This window comes from Takifugu rubripes, chromosome 8, assembly GCF_901000725.2.
Source record: "Takifugu rubripes chromosome 8, fTakRub1.2, whole genome shotgun sequence".
Classification (NCBI taxonomy): domain Eukaryota; kingdom Metazoa; phylum Chordata; class Actinopteri; order Tetraodontiformes; family Tetraodontidae; genus Takifugu; species Takifugu rubripes.
The window spans coordinates 4,778,228-4,802,120 of NC_042292.1; the positions used below are offsets into that span (position 1 = coordinate 4,778,228).

Consider the following 23,893-nt stretch of genomic DNA (forward strand, 5'->3'; position numbering starts at 1 on the left):
AACCCAATCCCAAAATGATTAACTCTTGATAAATAAGATGACATAAAAGGGTCCAGTGGGGCTTCACTGTCCTTTACAAGCTTCTTTTGGATTGAAACTGATTCAATATTTAAACACTCTCGTAACCTTTTGGAATTTAGACCTGCAATCGTTCATCTTTACGTCCTGCAGCCTCCACTTTCTCCGGCCGAGGCTTGAATAGCTCGTCTCTTCAGATGTTCACAGCTCATATATGTCAGAGTCTGACTGGGCAGCTCATGACGCACCAGATCCAGCTTCTATAAAGACGTAGGATAAAATTACAGCTACATCAGTCCCGGGGCTTTTCTCTGGGAAAACTTATGGAGTCTGAAAACTCTGCTAGTTAAGAGCCAGCCCAGCAGGGCTCTCGCCGACGGCTCCCCAAAGTAGCCGGGAGTGAAACATAATCCAAGCGTCACTGATCTTCCAAATAATGAGGCACTGACAGCAGGGAAGGAGAGCATGATAACTGAGGATCTCCGCAGACGCTGCACAGGTACATGACCCTCGCTCATTCCCTCTGATATATAGACACTTCACTCACTCATCCAGCACACGCTGTTTGTTCTGAAGCACTTTCTGTGGGACTGAGCACGGCGGTAAACGGCCCTTTGAGTTGATAAAAGTGCCTCAGCTTGAAGCTTCGCGATTGGCTGTTTGTGCAATCAGGAAGCACCAGCCGATTTTCATTATTCTCCCATCGCTGGGCAGGAGAGGAGAGCACGTTTGCCCTGAAAGCAAGACAAAAATGAAGTGAGGTGCAGATGTCTGTATCTATTTAGTCTATCAGCAAAGGTCAAGGTGATTCACATCAAAGTGGAGAACAGGGAGCCAAAAGTAACAGTTTCATTTCTTCTTGATCAGCATGTGAAAGCTGTTTATTAGCTTTGGAAGTCACGGGGAGGTCAGGATCAATCCTCCGAGCCAGAGGTGTGATTTTATTAAATCAACCTGGAGCGGTCCGACTCTCTCAGAACTGTTTTTACTGCAGACATTACACGCTAAGCTATCCTGGTTTCCATCAGCACACGGCAGGTAGCTAACAGGAGTTTTCAAAGAGGAGAAAAGATTAAACCGAACCTGAAGCCTGAATTTCTCCACCTTAAACCGGGTCATTAGGTCTTTTTTAGACGGGTTTGTGGCAATTATATAACTGATCCAATGAGAAAACTCGAGGAGAATAAAACTGAGCTAATATTCCTGTTAGCTTCATACAATCAAGTGGTTCAAGTCACCGTCCCTCTACAGACCAAAGAATGCCCATAGATACACGCACAGCCCGTACGTTCGTGCACAGATGTTAACAATCAGTGTAGAGTGGCGCATAATATAGCCTGGACGTGAGAGCTCGTAGTGCCGGCGCAGACATACAATCCTACCTGGCAGGCAGAGAAGTGGCCTTATCTCGTCTGGATTTATGATGAACAAGACATCATTTTTAAAGTGCCTGATGAAATATCTGTTTGAAAGGTCAGACTTTACATCAATGCTAAAATCGATTAGCATCAGTGTAGTTAAGATTCTCCAGAAGACACTTTTCTGGGCTTTAAGCCTCGCAATGAATTACCTCCAAGTATTTAAAGGTAGATCCCTGAAACTGGGTTAAAATGTGCACACAGATGGACTGACAGTCATATTTTTGCATTTCAGTATCATGTGCTAATTACAGACAAATGTGAACACTAATAAGCTAAAGGACATCGAGGCTAACAATGGTGGAAGTTATTGCAGCTCTAGTTTCATAGTTTCCCTTTCTGCCTGACATTAAGTGAAATCTTTTTTTTAATAAAAATGTAAATCTCTCTGATAAAAAAAAGAAAATTTCATCCATTCAGCACAACAGCTAGCACTACGAAATTCACGTTTAATACTCCCGATTTTATAAGACATTTAAAAAATAGAGCTTTTCTTACTGCTCTCTTAATTCCCGAGACAAAAGAAGTATTTCCTGCACTTATTTTTTTCTTTAATATGCAAAAGAATCCAAACAAGCACGTGTAAATGTGATTTATATGCTGTGCTTGGATTCATATCAGACAATGGGAACTGCAGGCAGTGCACGTGTATGGTAGCGCTTCTGTAGGTTAAAATAAACATTTGGAATGTGTTTATTTAGGCCTCCTGAAGGTGACCACTCCTCTTCTGGGATGCTTCAGTGCTTTACATCACTGAGACAGAACCTTAAATAGAGACAAAAGAGGTAAAATCTTGTTTGAGACAGATGCTAAATTCAACAATTTTGGTCTATTTGACACCAACAGTTGACAAAATATTAGTCCCATTGCAAACATAAGCCCCGTTTTCCACTGTAGCAACTGGCATAATTGAATAGAATTTAAGAGGATCTGTTGTTCTCTTGTCACCTGATGCAAAGCAATGCTACGAACCCGGGTTGTGACCGCGCTGACGGGTTCTGCCAGACTCCTGGAGAAGATCCGGAGCTGAGCGCGATTAATTAACTAAACTGGGGCAGACATCCGTCTTGTCTGTAGCGTCTGCGCTGTCACCGGGGATGGGGAGGGAGGGGAAGGGGAGAGTGATGAAGAGGTGTGGATGCTTATTTTCGTGCCAGTTCCTGCTGGAAATGTTCCCAGTCAGGAGAAAATCAGAGGAGGAAGCGAAGATCTAAAGCTCATCTCTCACTCTTATCTGGAAACCAGGGGCTGCAGGTCAAGTGTACAACCTTCCTGTGCCACAGTAATGACGGTCCCCTCTCCCCTCCTCTGGGCTGTGAGGTCAGTATCTGAGGTCATTGTGCTTTATCATCCCTCAGCAGAAGCCTGCAGCTCCGACGGCCGTTGCCAGGATTCTCCCAACATCCACCAGAACAGCTTCAGAACAGAGGAGAAAAGATCACTGTCTCTGCTGGATCGGAGAGTGGATCTGCGAGGGCTCTCAGCTGATTGGAGACGTGTCGGAATTAATGCTAATTTGACCCCAGAAACAGCTGCTCTGGTCGCCACTTTAACCCTGCCGACCAGGCCAGAGCGGGGAATGACACTCAGGGGCCTCCACGGCGTTAGAAAAGATCCCATTTTTATCAACCACAGGGAAATAAATAAATAAAAATAAATGTGATATCTGTTGGCCTAGCACTAGCACTAGCTTATCACAGTCCGTCACTTTTTATTGTCCCCCAGAAACATTCCCTGCTACTCGTACTGGTATTTTTCCGCCATGCTCAGTGCTCGCCGTGCGTTTGATGAAGCATCGCTAAAAAGGCTTTTAATTTGTGCCCGTTTTCTTTTTCCAGCCACGATGCTTGGCTCTCTCGGCCATGACGTGCGCCACGTCCACGGACCGAGCCCCACGATCTCCCACGCTGCCTCTGGACCCGAGGAAACACTCCTGACGACAAGCTTTAGCATGTTCTACTGCACATCGAGCAGCAGCGCTTTTAAGGGTGGCATCTGTTAATCCTTAGCACTGGAAAAGACAAAAATAAAGAGACTGGGCTGGGCCCCCATGGTGCATTTACAGAAATCAGCTGGAAGACAAATGCTGAGATTCCTCCTCAGTGGGACGCCGGGAAAAACCCTCCTCACACATACAAGTGTGCAGGCAGACACACCTCTGATGCGTGTGCAGACGACCCACAGATGTGAAGAAGAAAGCCGTCGTTACGAGGCCGGATTAAAGCAAAAGGTTCCGCCGGGTTCAACATTAAATAGAATTACTTCCATCTCTCAAGTGTTGTCAGTCCAGAAGGAAAACCTTGACTCCGTGTCCTGCGACATGTGACATTGTTTCCTCGGCTTCCGCTGTGTCTCATTTACATTGCTATTTTACTGGTCACCAAGGCAACCGCGTTCGTAGCAGCTCTGCGTTCTGACAGAGATGGATCCGCGCTCTCTCTCGAAGCGCCTTCGTCGGGACTAATCGGCTGCTAAATCACCTGAGGTTTAAGTGACGTTCCAGCAGGCGGCTGCTCATCAGCGGCTCACCTGAGCTGCAAATCACGGCGAGTCTTCCTCAGGATAACATCAGATTGGCGCGCTAAAACTAGCTTCGGAACAATTGTCAACACCCACGTGAGTGAGGACTTAAAGTGGAATCAGAATCTGATTTCAATCAACAATTTGGATCCCTGAGACGGCCGAACTAAAGCAGTCACAGATGAAGAGGGAAATGAAAGCTTCTCCTCTGGGAGAACAAAGAAATACCTTATTTGCTGACACTTAATATACGCCGCCAACACCTATTGCTCGAATTTAAACATGTATCTTTTTTTAAGATATATTGTTATTAAATTATATGAAATAAGATGTAACCGAGTAAAATTTCTGCTGATGCGGTTTAAGCTTAAAAAGCAAAAAAGAGGAAATATGTGTGTAACACTAACAGGTTTATTAGCATAGCGGGAGGTAGCGCAGCCGCTTCCTTCTGTTGGGAAAAAAAACAGGAAGAATTTTCAAAAATAAAAAAGACTTTCTGACATTGATTCCAGGTGGCCGGCTCTTAATCGGACTGTTAAAAATGCAATTTCACCGTTCAGGGGGTGATAATTCTGGTTCACACCTGTTTTCATGGTCAAAGCAGTAAAATACCGAAGCTCTGAATGAAACCCAGAGGAGGTGATGATAAATGCATCTTATTACACATGTTTGTCAGGACTTCCAGGACAATAATTCACAAGATTGTTATTAATCCATCGTTAAACCAGCTGTGGATTTAATTAAAATAATAGATAAATTGGTTTAACCGTCTCAAACAAAAAGGAGAAAGTCCTGACTCCAATTATAGATGTTCACCCTTTCAAATCGCTTCATCTTTTCCTCCCTGTCCTCTCCTCCTGGAGCCTGTGATGCATTTACACCTACACTCACCAGAACGAGTGAAAGGGGGAAAAATGAGAATTATAAATAAAAGGTAATGATGCTATTATCATGCTCTCTTACAATCCTGAGCGCTGCGCTTCACCTTTCTATTTGAATAATGATTTATAATCATATTAGTTCTCTCCGGAGCCCTGCTCTGGAAAAGTAAAAAGCTATTATCCAGTTGTCAGCTTCCAGGAGCCGCCGTGGGAGATGGAGCAATGATGCTGACACACACACACACACACACACACACACACACACACACACACACACACACACACACCCTTGCTGCATGTTCACACTGGAGCACACAGACAAGCCTGAAAATACGCACCTAGATGCACAAAACCATTGGTGCAAAGCCATATTAGCATACATGTGTGCATTCATTCCTCACACACGCACACACATGCATACACGCGGTCCTTTTTTTCCAGCAGGTGAAAAAAAAGCACGGCGAATGGCTGCAAATTGATGTTTGTTTAACTTATACTGCAACACCTGGTGGGCGGAGTCTGTTGGGGAGTCTCCTGTCAATCAAAGATAGCCATTGGCATCACATGCCTAAATGTGTACGCAGATAGTGAGCAGGAAAGGAACTAAGATATCACGCATCACTGATCAACACCGTCACCTTAGCTTAATCCTCTAAAACACAATCAGGGAGGAGATGACGGCTGCTGCTGGTGTCAGCTGTGATCTGGCAAATCTGGGACAAACACTGCGTTTGGTCACATTGGGAACAGGAAACTTTGCCTTCACACATTCTTGGACTAACATATGAAGCTGCTAATAAGAAGGTGGCATACGCGCACAAAGAACGGCGTCAGCGGCATTTTTCGGAACCCTTTCTCTTCAAATTTAGCTGGAAAATGTTTGGCCAACTGGAATAAGATCCGACGTATTTGCTATTGTAACCTAAATGATTCGACTAGAGAAAATTACTGCTGTTAAATATGAGCTGGCTAGCAAACATCAAGGAGTAATTTAATCCACAAGTAGACATTTTGGGGGGGAAAAAAGATCTTCTAGTGTGACAGGAGAAACTTCTCTTCCTGTCTGACTCCTGCTGCAGCTAAATAACAGCTGTAAAAATGTCAAGCGGAGAGTTTTGGTTCCTATGAAGAGGAGGAGGCTGGACAGGACCAGCACCTCAATCGTCTGTCTACACACACACACACACACACACACACACACACAGAAGCAGTTTACAGACATCTAATCTGCTGAGATTTACATTTGCAGGGTGTCATGTCTCCCTGAGCGTGATCTTCGCTGTCATGAACATCATCATCCCTGCGAGGAGGGAAGCCGGGCGCCATTTTCAGCGGCCCGAGTCAGTCAGATGCAGACAGGCGACGGTCTGGAATCTTTGAGATGGAAGAGCGGGAGAGCTGAAAACACACCGTGTGCCACTCAGTCAGCCGTGAACACGACACCTTTCCCCCCCATCGTTTCCCCGCCAAGTCCAGCAGTGGTCTCCCAACAGGACCCCGGTGGCCGCCCACACAAAGAGCGGGCGAGCTGGCTGTAATTACACCATGTAAATGCCATTTAGGCCTTTTAATGCGGTCACTGTTGTATCGCCTCAATTAGTTTGGCGTTTATCACCGGTGGGCACGCGCACATCTGTGGAGCCCAAAGGGGGCCAGCGGGTGGGGGTGGGGGTGGGGGTGGGGGTGGGGGGTGTCCATTCATTCATTCACTTGTAAATGTGGCGTCAGTTCTTTTCATTTTCATTTACTGATTTGAAAACCTTCTGAATGCAGAGAAACGATTATTTTCTCTCCATTTATGGCCCGTTTAAATGAAAATAATCTGATTAAAAGTGCTGGTTTTACAGAATACAGCCCACGGCAAAGGTGGCGAGTGAGGAAGCAATAAAACCCTCTTCCTGTGACAGAAAGCATCAGCCTTTTTTTATTTAAAAAAAAAAAATTACTTTTGTTTGATTCTTCATCTCTGAGATGTGAGACAGTTTTTACCCACGGACCACCAGACTCCGTAACAGAGTAACAGCTGACATCATCTGTTAGAACTGTCAATATCCATTTGTGCAACAATACAAATCTGTTGTGCAACAGAAGTGCGCGTTATTAGACTGGGACAGGTAAATTGCTGGTTTATTCATATATTTTTAGCTTTCATTTTTTCACTCTTATCTTTACCTTCTGTCTTGTGAGTACATATTCATTCTTTTATTATTATTTATAATCACATATAGTAAATGCACTGCAGCTCCTGTACATTTATCTCACTGTGTGCAGATTCTATTCTATTCTATTCTATTCTATTCTATTCTATTCTATTCTATTCTTCCCATTGTTCTACCTGCTTCTCCTCTCCTGCTCCCTGCCTGCAGCAGTTCTACCCGTCTCCTGCAGACTCTCCGCCGCCTCGTGGGGGCGTGTCCGAGGTGAGGCGGCGGCCAGCTGGTTTGAACAGGTGTACAGCCCGTGCGCTCCCATTGGACCGCTCTGTGCACTTGGCTGCCGACCAGAAACTGACGGCTAGCGCTTCTCCTTCCTTCTTTTCATCCCTCTGTTCTTTCTTCCTCCATCTACCTGCGTGCGAGCGTCTTCTCCGGCGCCTCCAGTCAATCCCTCGTGGGTCCTCTTTGTCTTGGCTGGTTGGCAGCAGCGACAAACACGCACACAGGAAATACAAATACACGCCGGTGCCGCCATGTGTGACCAGACAAACAGTGGTGAGAGCAGGACGCTGATGGGGGGGGGGGGACTACGCATGAAGAAAGGCTCGCAGGCAGAAAGACGGGTGGCAGAATGGGAATTGTGATGTTTTAAGTTTAGCTTCAACACAGAAAACTAATTTAACACACAGACGTCAGTAAAAACGAGCTTCTTCCAGACCTCTTGAGCGTTGTTTGGTCATGCTATATGGATTTCAGAGTAGCTTTACCCTCTAAAGGGCTCAAGAGGAACAAATGCTCCCTCTGATCCCACACTGAAGGGCTCCACCTCGGCTTTACAGGGAGATTATATAAAGTGCTCCTCGGCGGAACCCATCGCCTTCCCCAACAGCTGCGCAGAACAAACAAAGCCGGCGTTCGCCCGTTTATTTGACACATGTCCACTGTAAAACCAAAACAAAAATCAGCGCATCGATTCCATACGAGCCCCGACTGTAACCTCTTGCATCTCTCGTGCAAAGTCTTTCCTCGATGAACTCTCGTTTACTTCTGAAGCACTTCCTCGAGTCGCGGGGTCACGTATGAGGTCACATCCTGTCTCTTCTGATCAGACCTGAGGGAACGTCTGCAGATGTTGAGGCTGAGAGGTCGGCTTTCTCATGAAGAGATAGCAAGAGCATCTTCCTCTGCTCTTTTTTGGAGTTTCTCAGGGTTTTTGCGGGAGGTTAAATACTTCTTCATGCCGGCTGCCTTCTCCCACGAGATGACATGAGTGAAGTGACCAAAATATACTGAGAAGGCCTTTTATATCTGAACTGTGTAACGAACCTGCCATATGCACAAGGGCACTTTAAGGTTCTGATGTCGAAGGATTGTGGTGGGGGGGGGGGCTCAGCTGGCAAAAACATTTGGGCTCCTCTGGTTTAACACAATGATGATGGACCACAACATTAAAACCACCTGCCAAATATTGCTCCTGACCCTAAAACAGCTCCATGTAGGGGATCTCCATCTGACACCAGCTCCGTGTGTTCCATCCGTGCTTCAAGGTCTCCGCGTCCACCTGAGAGCCAGGTCAGCTGTCAATCTGGGCCCGATTTGATATCAATGGAATAATTGTTATAACAGACATCAGACAGGAAGCATAAAAAAAAAAACAGGAAATGAACGGAGATGCTGCCAAACCGAAAAAGGTTGGATCAAACATTTGAGACAATATACCAGAAAAAAGATAGTTCTGGAATGGTTCTGATCATTAGTCATTATTGGTTCCACTCTAGTGAGGTTTTAACCTGCAGCTTCTCTCATTTCAAAAGGGCAGAGATGGTCTGGAATTCACCAAAGGTCAAGTCTTTTCTTGCCTTTCTTTTTAAAAGTTGTCGAAGCCAAAGGCAGGTGAAAAACCTTGAAATACAGGAAAATCTAACCCAAGAACAATAATTATTCTCCATATCACAAAATTACATGTTTTTTAACCTTGAAAATAAGTGGAAAACAGCACATTTAAAGCCCCCAAAATACTTTAAATCCCTTTTAAAGCACTGTTGTACTGACAACACACATGATATTAAATACCCAACACTTGCATTTTCATCACACAGCTTATTTGTTTGTCTGCTTTTTTTTTTAAATTACATTTTAAGCTGAATTTGATCACATGATGAGTCCACATGCTGAAACTCAGCGGCTCCTCCTTCCTTCTGTGAACCAAGCTTTAGTCGGGCACGCTTCCTTTTCCAAGTGCAGACTCTGCTGCCATTTCCCTCACACACTGTCTGCGCCTCGCTGTCCTGGGAGAACCAGATCGTCTCCAACTGGTGAGACACACCCAAACCTGATGCACTCAGAGACAGATGTGGCCTGCAGCTTAGCTCCAAAATTACCCAAGATTGCTTAAAAGATCCAGCAACCCTGTTAGAACACAGAATTCTTTCATATAGGCAGGTTTTTAACTACAATATTCTAATGCTCTTGAACAGCAAAGGTCTCGGCCCAGATACCTGGTCCTTGTATCAATAATGCTGGTGGAACCGCTAATAGAGCATTATGGGAGCCCAGGGACCAATGCTGACAGGTGATTTATGTCACCTCTGACGACTTGGGCCTGCAAAAGGGGCTCTGATAAAAGAAGAGCTAGATTGGAACAAGCAGGATGATGAATAGGCTACACGATCCTAGACCCGTCTAATTAGAGAGAGAAAAAGAGAGAGACGGAGCTCCGGCCATTTAGCTAATGTAGCGAGTCATTGCGCGTGTAGCCGTCTGCAGGCGCACATTTGTGTGTGCGTGCTGAGGGACCTCAGCCGCGGCAGCCTGCTCATGCCACAGCAGGCTGGAAATTAATGACACACTGAATATACGGCAAGGAAAGCTTGACCCCGCATAATGGCAACATATAGGATTAACCTTGGTTGTCACTTTGGGCCATTGTTAGCCCTCACGGTGCTACAAGTAAACAGGGGAGGGGGGCGCTGCAAGTAGGTATTTGGGGGTCACAGAGCTGCTGGAGAAAAGATGGGAGAAAACTGATTTATTTGCTCATTGCTTTCTCGGATAAACTGCTGCATTTGGGATTAAAGGATTCAAAGAATGCATTTTACAAACGGCGAAAGTAGCACCGGGTGCAGGGCGAGGAGGATTAGAGAAGATGAATTTCCTATGAAGATGTGTCCTGGATGCTTCAAGAAGCGAGAGATAGCTTTTGCTTTTGGAGTATTCAATGTTGAATCATTTGTGTAGCCATGGATACCACATTCTTGCAAAGCATTGATTTCATTAAGATAAAAATGTTGCTGACAAGTCAGCACATGCACTTATGACGTGCACGAACTTTCCATGAGAAAATATGAGAAACATTACTTCATCTATTCTTGTCCGTCTTCTATAAAGGCCAGATGATTACCTGACATTTACCATCTTCTCCTTCAAGCTTAATGTGTGTAAATTCTAACCTCAGCTAATTAGCGCATCACGCAGTTCAGTCGCTGTTACAGAATCTGGGAGATTAAACCTCTTGGGACCACAAATGTTCTCTGAGAATGTTTCGAATAGCCATCAGTTCGAAGCACAATCGTGAACACTCGTATGCAGCTTATGGAAAATCCAGTCCCCGGCTCATCCTCTAGGGATCACGACATTTCCTGAACCTCCAGCCAAAAGTTGTTGAGATATTTCTGCACAGGCTGCCAGCGTCCTCACAAACTAAACGAGTGAAGACGGATCCGTACAGTTGTTCTGTGCTGCCAAACCTCTCTGGCTGCAGATGAAGCCCCCTGCTTTTATTGCCATGATGGATTTCCCATTTAGCTTGACCCTATATTCATTAAAATGGGATTTAAGCCCACTAGAAAAGGAGAAGCGAAGGGGACCCTTGGGGAGCGTGTTTGCTATCCTGCTCCCCTCCCCTCTGTGGCTGCTCATGCACACTTTCCCCTTACACACACACACACACCAAGTGGCGTCTGCTCCGGCCTATAACTCTCTCTCAGACAAGGCTTGTTAGGTGTGGAGGAGGGTCCAGGTTTTATTAGCGGCAGCAGCTGCACTCCTCTCCGGCTCTATAAAAGGTAATTACTGCTGGTGGTAACAAGCTAATTGATTGCTAATTAGGTGAATCACTTCTTTGAGTGCTGTCCCATTTATTGACAGATGGTGTCTGCGCCTGTGTGACAGCGCGAGGGGAGAAGCTTTTCCTGCTGCCGAACTTCAGTCGGGCAAAGACAAAAACAAAACAACAAAAAAAACCCCAAAACATGATTGATTCAGCAGCGGCGGCCTGTCGGACAGGAAATGGGAGCTGAATGGGTGCTGCGCACGGTCTCAGGGTGTATTCTGGGGACAGCGAGAGACCCCCAGATTCACTTTCATATGGAAATGAGGGGCCAAGCAGAGGGGGGTGGGGGGGGGGGGGACTAAGACAGACAGACAGACAGACAGTAAATGTGAGGAGAGGATGAGGAAACCAGGAGAAAAGAGAATTAAAAAGATGAGGTGGGAAGTTTAAAAGAAACATGCCAAACCAGGACCCTGAATTTCAGAATTCCAACAAAACAATTTTTGGTTTGGGTACGAGGCCACTAACCAGGTTATTTGTTAGGAAAAGTACGGCCAAATCTGCTGGGAAAGAAACAAATCCAGAATAAAAAAAAGTGAAGAGACGTAAGCTGTCCTGTTAGCCTGCACATAATCAGGCATGAAGAGAGTCGTTCTCATGGGAGGCATCTGTGGGCCCCCTCCCATGTTTCTCCATCACTGCATTTGTAGGAGGAGGACATGTTTGGGGGGGGGGGGGGCAGTCAGCAGGCCTCTAGAGTTTCCTCTCTGGTGGCATCTGACATGCCCGCTTTCCACCCGCCTGCTGGCGTGTCACAGTGGGTGGTAGGGCCAACCACACCAGTTGTCTGCTGATTTACTGCTCTTGAGGTGAAAGGTTTATTGGACCGTACTAGTTAGTTGAGGGCTAAAATAAGAATTTGGTGAAGGCTGCGGGTTCGACTACCTCCCCGCCCCCAACCACTCCAGCGCTGCTGCCACCTGCTCCAAGAATCTACACACTCACTCACACACACAGTGTACATTCACTAACGCTGGGCTGCATCGGCATGTACATTCACATGTCTGTAAATCGTGGTTGAGTCCCTCCTGTCTCTGCCGCGGCCTGGAGCCCTTTTAAGTGCAGACTTGTGCGGCGTCGAGCCTGTGGTTAACCCTGTGTCACTGAACGCATCACGAGACTGACAAAAACAACCTACTTAGCAACTGAAGGCAGCACTGAAGGCAGGAGAAAACACAGCCAACGTGAAGCTCGAAGTGTCGGAGCGACGGGTGGGATCAGCTCATCTTGTTTAAGCAGTGATCCCCAAAACAGGAAACATCTTCGTCAGCTGCACGCTGAGATTTTATACCTTGTATTCAATCCTTAAACTACAGATGGAAGACTCGGGGCATTTTGGACCCTGATCGTTTCCTCTGTCCCCTCAAACCACGCAGGCCCATCGGACACCTCCCGCCCCTCCTCCACCTAAATCGGTTCTTCCTTCCTCTCTTTTCATCTTTCTCTTTTCTTTTCCAAGGCCCCGCGCCGAACGCCATCGTCTAGACGCGGCAGGCAAAGGAAGATGAACTGTGAGCGATTGCTCCTCCTTTTGTCCGCAGGCCCCCCGACCTCCAGCTCCCCCTGTCTGCCCTGCATTGTGGGGGAACAATATGGTGTCACTGCTTCTTCCTAAACATGTTGGGAAATAAAAAAAAATCACTCTCAGTATGAGTTGCGGGGGTGTTGGGGAGGAATAAGAGCTGTCACGCGCACACGCACACACAGAAATACATACACATGCTTTGACCTATAGGGGGGCCTGTCCCTAACCCATTTGTGTCAATCAGAGGGAGTTCAAAAGCCAGGAAATATTCCTTCACACACACACAGGCCTAAATTTGGCTGAACACACACTGTCAGAGATGTGTCAGTCAAACACATGGCAACCAGGGGCCTTTGTGTTTCTGTGTGTGTGGGGGGGGGGGGGGGGGGGGTCAAGTTCCTATGAAAACATAGGTCCCACCCATTCATCTAGTAAATGCTCACACATCCACATCCAACCGCAGTGCCAGATCTTTCCCTCTCAATGTTTACTAAGACTACTACTGAAGAGCAACAACTAAAAGAGCCAATTTGTTTTATTGGGTAATGTGTAACCCGAAAATGACTACCAGATGCGACCGTAGGTCAACCCGATCCCAAGTCACGCCTAATTTCTCCCTCAAATATGCTCAAAAGAACCTGGATCTTGTGACGCATCCACTTCCTGTAGCCTTTCTTCTTTTGCTTCTCTTTTTAAACTGTATTTCGGGTTTAACATGAGAGATGAAGGGTGGGACAGAACGCTGCAAGTGGGTTCCACCAATCAGCATTCTTTAGCACAAATTCCAGGTAATCAGGAAAGTCTGGGAGGTTTTCTCCGGGAAATATTCGTGAAAACACACCAAGGTTTTAAAAATCAGTGAAAAAGGGGGGCACGGCCATTTTATGCCGGACATGTTGATTTCTGTTAAAATTTCCCTTTTTCTTATAGTTTGAACAGACAAAGTTTCTTTTGAGTGCGTTTGAAAATTGACTAGATAGTCAAGCTGTAAATGTCAAACTGCAGAAAAAGAAATTAACTGAGACTGATTAAGTATGTAATTAAGTATTAAATTAAAATGTGTTTTGAGTGGCGAGAGTGTGCCATTTTTCACTAAAAATAAATCAAAACGAACAAACCAAACTACTCCAGATTCATATAGACTGGACACACTAGACAGGAAGATAAAAATGACACTAATTTTACAACAACAGGGCAGATTCAGAGTTGCAATTTGGCTGTTTGTTGTCACAAAAATGCCTCCACTTGTTCACAGTCATATTGCTCATCCATCTCCATCACGCACACATGCATGCACGTAGACACACACACACACACACAGAGGCTCCTGCAGAGGGAAATTAATGTATTCGCGTCGCTGTGGAAGCCTCCTCTGCAGTGACCCAAGCAGACAATAAAGCCTCTCCACAATGGAAATGTTAATTTCCTCATTATCAGCCCTCTTAATTATTTGTTGTGACAGATAATTGCGTGTGGGGCTGTTTGATATCAGTAATAACCTTCTGCCTGCGCTGTCAAGGGGGCCTTGTTGCCTCTCCCACCCCCGAGCGTCGCTTTTCACGCAGACAAAGAGCGAGGAGCGTGCGCACATAACCTTTTCTCAGCTCTGCACCTCCTCTCCCCTCATCATAATAGGAATAAATATTATAGATTAATTAATCCGCTCTGATTATAATTTAATCACTTTGCCTCTCGGGGTCAGTGTATTATTATCCCACTTAGCGCGAGGCTTGTATAAAAACACACGCACAAATCTGGAATCGCATCATGGCAACATTCCAAAGCCGGAATGATGCGGAAAGAAATCTTTCCTGCCATTTTACTGACTTATTAATTACCAGCCATGTTGTGTTACAAGGCCTCGGGCATTTTTCATCAGCACACTCATGAATATGTGCACACAAACCGGCAATGCAAACTGGAAGTCGGGCTCCTCCATTTGGAAATTGTGGACAAAAGAGTGTAGAAGAGCCGGTCAGCAGCCTCTTTCTTCCTGTTCTTTAAAGCCCCCCCTGATCCCAGGGACACAAAAGGTCTCCATTTTAACCAACATGTGTTCACATTCAGGTCAACCTGGTCCCCATTCCGGATCAGTTTGGCCATTAAAGGAGAAGGGCTAAAGGAAAAGCTGCCTCTGTAAACAGCTCTGCAGAGAGGAGAACAGGAGCCGCCAGCGGTGCGCCTCGCAGCTTTACTGCCATAGAAACCAGTGCCGGGCCCAACAAGAGGAACTCCCCAGTCACAACAACAATTTCATGTCTTGTCGAGTCCAATTTGCTGCTCGCCGAACGTCGGGTGGAGAGACGGTGTTTGGGAAAAAGATCAGGGATGGAAATGAGGCGTTTTTACACAGCGCACTGGAGACGCTGCTGCTGTTTCCGGAGGATGATGAAGAAGGATGGACTCAGCGTGCACACGGCCCACTGATCTCTGCACGCTCCTCTACATTTACTCAGGAGGAAAAAATAATTATGATATACTGGATTAGATTAGGAACACACACGTTTATTAACGGTAAAGGGGGGAGGTTCAATAAAAGATACTTAGGAGGCATTTTAACAAAAGAAGCCATATTTAGATTCAAATTCACAGAAATATCCAGTTATTTGTCAAGTCAATTATAAAATAAATAGTTGACCTCTGCTTTATTTTTTTGCAAAACATGTCAGCCTGTGTGTGTGTGTGTGTGTGTGTGTGTGTGTGCATATCGACCCCAGCCTGACAGTAAAATACACATTCCAATCTTATCCACAAAATGGCCATGTGAAGAAACATGAGCCCTGCATACAGGTGCAGCACGCAAGGTGTTTCAGTCTGTCTCAGTGGAAACACACGCACACACACACACACACACACACACACACACACACAGGCAGGCTGACAGCTTATCCTACCTCCCACATGTGTGACAGGTGTCAGGCCCAGTGGGAGTATTTACAGCCTCTAAACCCTTGACTTCTGACCCTTGATTCTCGCCCCTCCTTCAGCCGTGAGGCACCTGCAGCGGCCAAAGAAACTCTAACGGGGCAAAGTGGAACCTGTCGTCCTCATGTGGAACCATGACGTTCAGACAAATGCAAACAACTTAAATTCTGTTAAATCTGCTTTTTTAGATCTCCCATCTTGAGTACCAAAACAGACTGGAGAGATTAGTTATTGATTGGTTAGGATTCAATTTTAGACATTTTGACATCATACTATTGTACGTGATTGGCTTGCTCCATATGCTATTGTATACTATTATTAATAACAACAACAATAATATTAATAATGATAATGATAATCAACATGTATTTCATTCTGAAAATGTTTATAATGCATTATTTGATGATTCACAATGACACGCTATATTTGAAGTAAAACCAAACATCTGACGGCTCTTGTGATGTGTGTGCGGTGCTGATCCAAGGTCTTCATCAAACGAACGGACGCTACTCGCGATGCAAACACACTTTAATGAAACCATCTCCAACAGCTGCAGTCGCAACTGTACGCTCGTCCTCTTCCCCTGTGCAACGTCATTAAAATTCACCGTGATTAGCATTCGCATTGTGCGAATGCGTGTGTGTGTGTGTCAACAGAGTCATGCACCCCCCCCACCACGACTGCAGCCACCACCCTCCCCCCTGTTTCCTCACCCGGGACTCCCTGGTGTGTTGGCAGTGAAGTGAGTTTAAAGAGGATAAACACCCCTTTTAACTCTCCCCTTATTTCCTCCATGGCCTCCTTAAATTAATTTGCACACACACACCCACACATACACACACCTAGACACACATGGCTGGGTGGAAGTTGACCCCTGACCCGGACAGATTTTACGGATTATCCCTTTTTTGTCAGAGCGTTGGCTTTCTGATCCATTACTTTGCCTTCATGTTAAAAGCCCCTCCCTCCTGTCTTTCACCCTGTTGCTTGAGCCGGTGCACCCTCGGCCGCTGTACCTGGATTTGGGTTTGTACCCAACACCACTGTTTTTCTAAGGCTTATGCTGGGGTGTGTGTGTGTGGGGGGGGGGGAGAGGATGAGAGAGAATTTCTGTTGCTAAATGTGAGATATGAGATGACGGATCGCTTCGTCTCGACTGATAAGATAAAGAAATGGGATTCTGGTGGTTCAGGTCCAAAAAAAAGGGAAAGACCAACAGGAGGAGGAAGAATTAAAAATGGGCAGAAAAAATGAATCTCTTGATGTAAATCGATAAAGACCCTGGTGGGAGAAAAAAAGGGAGAGGGGGGAGAAAGAGATGAAAACAGTGATTTAACTCAGAAGAAGGGGGGGGGGGGGGCGGTTAAGCACCACCACCCCCACCCTCCTTTAACCTTTGAAGTGAACAGATTGTTTCCAGGGCAGAGGGAAAAGCCATTTACCTACCATATATGCATGTCCCTGGTTAAACGGCAGTCTTAGGCAGAAGAATGGAGATTAGCTGCACTCTCAGCATCTCATTACATCCTAAAGGAAGCCATTCAAGTGGGCTTTAACAGCTGTTTGGCACGACTGCTCCCTCACCGTCACACAGCTCTCTGGCCTCTCAGAAAGAGCCAGCCAGTGTTATTTTCAGAGGCAGCGGCACCATGGCCACAGACAGACAGCAAAATACAAACAGCAGCATGAGTGACACATGGGCTAATAGCAGCTTGTTAGCTGTCAATCAAAAAGAAAGATCCCGCTGTATCCCAACTTGACCCTCCCCTCGTACAGAGAGTGTCACTTTGATTGGACAAGCCACTGTCTTGTAACATCTAATAGGACCTTGTAGGCTGTCAATCAGAAGCAAATCCTGTCCGGAAGCCTTCACTGTCTGATCCTCCTCACGGAGCACTGAAATAGCAGCGTTATCGCCACAGAAGAAGACGTGCTATTGTTTAAGAATTGAGCTGTTCCACGGAGACAGTTCAAAAATGGAGCAAGACGACAGCTTTAATTAGTTTCAGTCAGGTCTTTAATACGGGCCACATCGTGTTTCACAAATATTTGTACAACTCGCATGACTTGTGACAGAGAAGATTGCGTGCCTTTGTATGTAATCTATAATCTTTTTGCATGATCTGGTCAGTCAAAGTGCACTAAACTCTAGTGTTTATCCACAGCTAGCTAACATTCCCATTTTAAATCCTAAAAAAAGTTACCAAAAGTGGGCCAGGCCGGTTGCGCACATGGTTCCTTATTGTAAAGGGATCGGTCAGAGGTCAGACTGATGGCTAAAAAGACAGTTTCAAACAGAAGTGAATGGGACACTGAAGACATTCTTGTCCAACACACGCATGTTTGAGAAAAAAGCCCTGCTCAAACATGTGTGGGCTACTTGCTAAAAGCAGTTGGAACAAACGGAGCCAAATAACTGGAGGCATAACTAATAAGAACCAATCCCCGTCAGGATTCCTGCTTTTGTTTCTTTCCTTCATGAATGTCAGGGAGAGGTTGAGCAACGATGAGTAAGCTGTTTAGGCTGAGCTGTTTTCCAACAGTCCTCATGGTCGAATGCTGATTTCAAAGATATTCATCACCCTCGCCCATCTCAGGACAGTGTTTACTGACTCTGATGCAACATGTGTTCATGAAATAAGGAAGGAATCAAGGTTTGCCAGAGATCTTGTTCCACCGAGACATAAAATGCAGTTTTCTGTTATATTTTATGGAATTATAAAATGCAGTTTAAGACCAGAAGATTTAATTTCCCTGGTAAAGGACAGGTCCATAAAAGAAGCCAACCTTTAAGTGCACAAGTTTCTGATTTAAATCAAACACGAATGTAATCAAGCTGTACAGATGTTACAGGGCTGTCTCCCCCTCTGTCCTCGTGTGTGTGTGAGAAGGGGGAGAGAGAGAGAGAGAGAGAGAGAGAGAGAGAGATAGAACTACAATGAAACACAAAACAGGTTGGAACATAGTGGCCAGCTGAATGTGTTCTTTGTTGCTTTAGCTGGACTGAACTCTATATGCTAACCAGGAGGGTGTGTGTGTGTGTGTATGTGTGTGCGTGTGCGTGTGTGTATCTGTGTGTGTGTGTGTGTGAGAGCCTGTTCTGAATTTTCCTGTGCTTTGACCAGTGCTATATAAACCTCGAGTGAACTCTTTTGCCTGATTTTCCCATCAAAATAATGAAACCTGATCGAAGCTGATGCGCCGTGCCAGCGAGAGTCTGGGGTCCACAACTGTCAAGACAGGCTTCAAAGACTTGTGGCCCTTCCTACACCTCGCCCGGCCTGGCTCTCCTCACTGACTGGCTGGATGGCATTCCTCCATTGCCTGGTGTTTTTTTTGTTGTTTTTTTTGCTTTTTTGCACCCTGACATTCAGTCTGTGGCTTTCGGACCAAAACCACAGCAGATATTTAGAGTGGAAAACACACAAAACCCACAACGAACCAGAAGACGAACTTGTGAATCGACTATTTTCAGAACCCAAATCAGGTTCCTGCTGTAAGCGGGAAAATTGGAGTGTGAAGCTGTAGAAACTCCAACGGTTGAAAGGAGCATCGTGCTTGAGTGGATTTTCTAAAACTCCAAGTCCCAGACTGATTCAGCCGGCAGACCACCTGCACATTCAACCAAATGAGGTCCAATCGGCATATTCTTAGTAAAATACTGTTTATCCACCATGACTGCTCGCCTGTCTGCCACAGTGGAGGATGGGTTTCTACTCTCTGTGAGTCGTTACGCTCCTCACTCAAATGCTGCAAATGTTCCACATTAAGAAAATTCTTCTTTTTCTTTGTTCTGACCAAATTACATCCATGTCTTTGTGACGTTTTCTGATTATTCACACGTGTGGCACGGAAGTGGCATCCGAGCACATGGGGTGGCACGTGTGAGGGCAGCTGACTCACCTGTCGGCCAAACGTGCTCGAAACGGACGCCGGACGCCTGCAGAGATGGGTGGCACGCCGTCCGCGGGACACATCGGGGCGTGCGAACGCGCGTCTGTGTATTTTAACATGTGTGTGCATCCACGTGTGCACGCTGGAGCAGAAGGGCAAATGAAAGGAAATCACAGTAATGCGATTTGACGTGGCGAGATGAACACGCGGGGAACTTTTCTGTGGGGAGACGACGAGGCATCGGGCCTGGACCTGATTGTCAGCTCGTTGTAATCCTTCTCATACTTCAGGAATTGACAAAAACGACCAACTGCCTCCGTGAGTGGCACACGTACAAATGGCCAAAGACAAGAAGTGTATTGAACTCAAGTGTACTCTTTAAATCACTTATTAAATATGGCTCCGATGAGGGGTGACGCATCGCTCCGCGCAACGACGGGTCATCGAGGGGAGCGCAGCGCTCTCATTGGCCACCAGAAGACCCAAAATGAGTAAAAAAGAAAAGTGGATCATGTGGCTGATCCATTTATATATCAGGATGTGGTGTGGACCGGAACAAGAAGACCCCATTTGCACTAATAAGCATCATTTGACTTGGAATTGTTTGGAGAGAGCTGGATTGAAGGGGGAACTCCTAAAGTTTTCCCACATAATAATCACATTTTAACTCTTCCTCTAATGTTGGAAGAAGCTGTGTTCCAGCGCTGGAACCCAGCGTTTCTGGTGTGTTTTTGTTTTTCTGCCCTGGTGGTTTTAATGAAGACGGCAGATGTCAGTTCTACAGGTATAGATTGAACCATTTTATGACTTTCCATAATGTTAAGGGTCGGGGGGTGCTTATACATGCTAAACGTGCTGATTTCGATTGTTTTAGCATTGACGACAACACTACAACTTTATATTTCATTATATATCATGTGGCCTCAAGACAGAGAACTCATATATTTGGTCTCAAAACATATTTGCCACTTCAGTCCTGCATTAGCAACTAACGACGAGCTGCAAAACAAAAGAAAAACCCACAAGCAAGACTTTAAACTGGTTGTATCTATTTCAGGGAAAAGTGAAATGCTAATTAGCCTTGCCAATGACATGTTAGTGGTGTTTGTCATGTCTGAATGGAGTTTTCCATTTATTCAAAAACAGACAGAAAATGTAAGGTTTCTGGACTCAGACAGGCCGCAGTCAAAAAATTGACCCAGGTCAAATCAGGAAGCATCATATATGAAAATGTATCGTTGGATCTTTAGTATTCACCACTCATGGGAACCAGACAGGAGCTGGAAGAGGACAACACACCCCCACGAAGCAGCCGGGAATCTGAAAGAAGCATCTCAAGAAATTTGAGAGGGTTCAATGAACATTTGAGCAATGCTGATGTCAGCCTTTACGACCTTTGGGCATCATAAAACACAGCTTGTGCTGCGCTGCTCTCTTTTTTTTTAATTTAATCTCCAGCAGTCAACATGACATAACTAACAAATGTAGACATTTCATAAAAAAAAAAAAACCATACATACACTGTATGTACACATATACAGCCAACAGCAGTCCAGAAATAAACATCTGACACCTGCTTTCAGAAAGAGCTATGATATTTTGCTGCTGACAAATACCTGGCTGACATTTGGCCTGGTTGCACAGTTGTGGGAGGAGGAACCGTGCTGGTACAGGCAATATTTGGTTAAATGGAAGTAGTCAGCAGGCAAAAGGAAGTTACTACTGTGTTTTCTCAAACTTTTACGATCACTTACAAAATGTTGCAGTACCACCAAATCAGAGGCGGCAGTAAAGACTCCTGTGTCTAATAATTGAGGTGGAATTAGCAAAACACAACACAGAATAGTCTAACACAAGGCAGGAGTTGATGCTAATGAGCAGGAGCAGCTAGCTCCTCTTCTAGATGCACTGCTGAACATCCGCTCCATCAGTATTACAATCAGAGTCTCATTAATTGGCGTTAATGACGTCACTGTGTTTTCTGCATCTACGTCACACACTCGTGACCTCAGCAGATGGATTACCGACACAATGTTTAACATTCATCCACTGACCTTCAGTCTTCTGCATGACACCAGATGTGATTCACATCCAAACATTTCTACAGTAGCAGCAGCAGCAGCAAATAAAGTTCTCAAGTTAATATCTTAATCCTTTCTCCTGCAGACAGATTAGCATTTGATGGTTTTTGGCATATTCATGTGTGTCTTTTCCCTTTTTCTTGCCTTGCAAAGGCAGACCCAGATGGCTGCAGGATCTCTGAAACCGCAGAGATAAATAAAGCGGTCTGAGGCAGGTCTCTGGGCTCAGTGCACAGTTAGAAAGAACATGAAAGAATGTTCATGTCAACATCTCACACTGCCAGTTGTGACACAGCTGAGGTTTTGAAATGCCACCGGCTCCCCTCCCCCAATCTTTTTTAACTTTGCGGGATCTTTATCTCGGACCTGCACGTCGCTCCTCAGATTAAAGACAAATCTGGGAAAAAGAGATCTGATTCTGTCAGAACCTTCAAATCTTCCCAGCGGAGTTCCCTTGAGTTCTGGTGAAAAGGCGCAGATTCAGCCGAGCAGCTTCTAAAGCTGGAGACTCATGCCTCGTCTGTTATTCAAACCGGGGCTGTGGTTGTGGTCTCTGTCGGGCCGAAGTCACAGCTAGATTTAAAAATGCTCATATCGAAACTGAACACCATTAGAATCAACCAAAACCAACTATTTCTCAGGGCACTACACATGCTTTCAGGGGACTTTCCACATCTTTAGTGAAGACTAAACTTCAGCTTCATGTCTGACCGGTTGAACCCCCCCCCCCCCCCACCCCCACCCCTCCACTTTAGCCAATAACTTCTGCAGTCTTCGTCCGCCTGGAAAAACACCCCTCCAGGCATCCCTCGACTTTGGTTCAAACCGGGACACAACTGACAAATCTGCAAGGAGACCAGCCGCCCGTCCCAGAGTGGATGTTTGCATCTGCCACTGCTGAGAGGAAAATGAGCCTCTGGACAGTCGTGGAGCATTTTGGCAGCGACAAGTTCCACAGAAACAACCCGACAGAGGGTGGGATAGAAGAAAAAGAGCTTTTGACAGACGTTGAAAAACAGAGATCATTGTGGTGACTTACATGTGATGGTTATTGCTCAAGCAACCTGAAGGAACATGAACCGAGAGGCTCAATGAATATGAATCATTTTTTTCTCACAGTGAACATAATTCATTTTATCACCTCCTGCTCTGGCAATATGTGGCATTCCCCGTCAGGCCCAAAGAGCGCACAGTCGATTGAAACCAGAAGGAAGAGAGAGACACTACAAGGGAATGAAGAGAGCAAATGTCTATCAGCAGTGGATTAGCACGGAAAAAGAAAAGGCTCAGAGATTTTTTTGGCAGGATGTGACATTTGGAGTGTATCAACAAACAACTTTTTTTTTCCAGGTATGAGAGGAGAGCTGCTGAGGCGAGATGATACAGAGCAGATCACCCTCAGCGCTACAACTTCTGTAGCGACGGTTCAACGCCGCTGATCTGACTTTTCAATCACATTATCAATCCTAAAATGATGTTAGGGGGTCTAGATTGCACGAGTAGCAAAGAAAAGTGAATGTAAATAACTCTAGACTCCTTAGTCCCTAAACAGCTGCACTTTTTTAGCATCTTTAAAAAATGTATTTATCATTTATTTCAGTCAACAGCTGAATATCTTATGGAACAAGTTGTTGTGACATGTGCTTGCAGGTTTCAGTGGCAGTAAACTCGCCTCTTATCGCTAATTGCAACTTTAAGACGTGATTGTAAGTCTTGTAATGTCCTGCGTGCTGCATGTTTATCATTAGAATTCTCCAATTAAACACGCATTCTGAACAGAAAGGCAGCCGAAACGAGACAGTTCTTTGAAGTATTGTCACTCAGGGACCGGAGAGGTCAGAGAACTCATCAAGTTTCCAACTCCTCTGGCGTTACCTTTAATTAAGTGACTTGTTAAAGGGGATATTTTGGCAGGCGGACAGGCATAAGCTGATACGTGAACATAGCGTGATGCAGGCTAATGTGGGCAGGCCATCGCGCTCGTAAAGTCTCAGATGTCAAACACTGGGACAAAATGAAATGGTTTTACAGGAGCTTCTGCTGAAGTCCCCGGCCTTGCAAACAGAAATAGATGAGGAGATTTTGGCTTCCAACATCGTGTTCTCTTGCTCACAAAAGGCAAAACAACATCGTCTGTGCGAGTATTTTATTAGCACTGCTGTAATTAATGAGCAAGATAAGAGAAGCCACTTCTAACTTTATCCACAGAGCTCCTACGGTTTCAGGGTTATAAATATTAGCTGCTGATAAACAGGAAGGAAAGTAGAGCTGCGAGGCCACATACGATCACCGACGCTGATGTCACCAGAATGTTTTATGTGGAACAGGGACCGAAGGGCAGATGATGGTTTAAACGCAAACAAA

At 45.5% G+C, this 23,893-nt stretch overlaps 1 long non-coding RNA gene across 1 annotated transcript; it reads left to right on the forward strand.

Moving 5' to 3' along the window:
- Positions 1 to 1,381: 1,381 nt before the first annotated feature.
- LOC115250737 (uncharacterized) lies at positions 1,382 to 4,330 on the forward strand. Its single transcript, XR_003889310.1, has 3 exons — positions 1,382 to 1,491; positions 2,682 to 2,756; positions 3,275 to 4,330. It is a non-coding gene; the product is annotated as an uncharacterized lncRNA (long non-coding RNA).
- Positions 4,331 to 23,893: the final 19,563 nt, after the last annotated feature.